Here is a 2,123-nt window from a genome sequence, read left to right on the forward strand (position 1 = left end):
AGACCAGAGGTTGCACATGACCTGCGAGGCCCGGCGCGGTGCACTCGTGTATGAGGGAATGTAGACCAGGCCCATGAGGCTGCCCCCCCCCGCCCCTCCTCCTGACGCACCTGGCCCCACTGCCCTCCCCTCCCCCTCTGCACGCTGTGCCCTCTGCCCCGCGCGCGCGGCCACAGAGCCCCTCCCCCTGCATGCACTGCTCCCTCTGCCTGGAGACCCCCCTCTCCCTCCCCCATTTTGCTGGGGAATCTATTCTTCAGACCTCAGCTCAGCTTTAAGTTCATGTCCTGGGGGCATTACCAGAGTCCCCCCCCCCCCCCCCCCCACACACACACAATGAAATCTGCCCATTCTCGCTTTCTTTCCATTCGGGACTTTCCCTTTAGGACATGGAGCAGGTGGCTCTGTTCTCCCAGGCTCACTCACTCACTCAGCACGTGTGCTGAGCTCCCATGCGCCTGGCCCCAGCTGGGCCCGGGGTGATGGGGGCAGTGAGCCCCAACCGGACTCCGGACCCGCCTGGGCGGGGCTTGTTTTTTAGTGATGGAAAAACAAGCGTCGGTGGGACCATCTCAGGAACACACGTCAATGGGAGGAGTCACAGCACGGGCCGGGGACCCACCAGGGATCAGACCTACGCAGGGGGGTCAGACCAGGCTCCGCAATTAGCGACAGTGGGAGGGGACCCGAGTCGCCTCTCCCCTCTAGGATGCTGGCAGGTGTTGGTCGGGCGTCATTTGATTCCGGGTCAGGGCGGCAGCTGACTGATGCTTAGTTCTCACGTCGATGTCTCTCTACTTCTGTGGCACCTTCTAGATCAGACACTCACATCAATTTATTTAATCTCCAGGGCGACTTAAGGAGACAGTGCTCACACCTCCACGCTGCAGGTGAGGAGATGAGGACCCTGCGAGGCCTCCACAGGCACAGAGAGCTGGGCTGGGCTGTGGACATGCCTGTCCCATGGAAGGCCCGCCTCCTCGCCGCCATGCCAGGCATATCCATCCTTTCCATCCAGATGTGTCTCGGAGGAATTCTGGAGGGAAGAACAGCGAGTGCCATTGGGCGGGGCAGACAGACGCAGGTAGGTGGTGTCCAGAGGGTCAGCTCTGACAACACCTGCCCCCTCTGCCTCAGGAGGTCACCTGGAAGATTCCAGAGGCACCGGCAGCGCTGGAAGGGAGTCTGGCTTTTTGGAAAGTGGCTAATGGCTGGGAAGTGGCCAGCGGCACTGTTCCCAAGCCCCCAGCCGGTGGGCTGTTGTCCAGGGGTCCCGTGGGAGGCGGCGGCAGCGGCGGAGCGCCTGGCCCAGGGGTTCTGCAGTCAGTGGGTGTTCATGGTAGAAGGATGGTTCTTGCTTCCTTCCCAGGCTGGACACGCTGTGGCTGTGCTGCTCCAGATTCAGCCCTGGCCCTGTGCCCGCTGGGCCGGAGCCGCCTGGTTGATCTGAGGTCGCCTCTCTCCAGAGAAGGCAATTCCGTGCACACGCTGTGCAGTGAGGAAGGACGCCTCCCCTTTCCAAGTCCTCTTCGGGCAGAAACACCTGCAGGCATGTTGCAGGGGCGGACGAACCCCTGACCTGCTGGTGCTGCTTGTTCCGAGGGAGGGGCTCGTCTGCGGGGCATCTGCGCGTCAGCACCTGTGAGTGTGGTTATGGACGTGAGAGCACGTGGGCTTGTGAGTGTGAGAGAGTGTGCCCATGGGTATGAGAGTGCATATGTGTGTGTGAGAGCGTGTGTATGGGTATGAGTGTGTGTGAGAGTGCATATATGTGTGTGTGAATGTGAGAGGATGTGCATATGGGTATGAGAATGTGGGAGTGTATGGGTGTGTGAGTGTGTGAGAGCGTGTGTATGGGTGTGAGTGTGTGTGTGAGAGTGTGCATATATGTGTGCATGAGTGTGAGAGAATGTGCATTTGGGTATGAGAGTGTGGGAGTGTGTATGGGTGTGTGAGTGTGTGCTTGAGCGTGTACATGTGGATGTGAAAGAGTGAGTTGTGTATGTGACTGTGAGAGTACATGCGCATGTATTTGAGTTGTTTGTGAGTGTGTATGGGTGTAAGTGTGTGAGAGCATGCATAAGTGAGTGTGAGAATGTGTGTATAGATGTGAGCATGGGGTA

Source organism: Myotis lucifugus, unplaced genomic scaffold, assembly GCF_000147115.1.
Source record: "Myotis lucifugus unplaced genomic scaffold, Myoluc2.0 scaffold_1954, whole genome shotgun sequence".
NCBI classification, from domain to species: Eukaryota; Metazoa; Chordata; class Mammalia; order Chiroptera; family Vespertilionidae; genus Myotis; species Myotis lucifugus.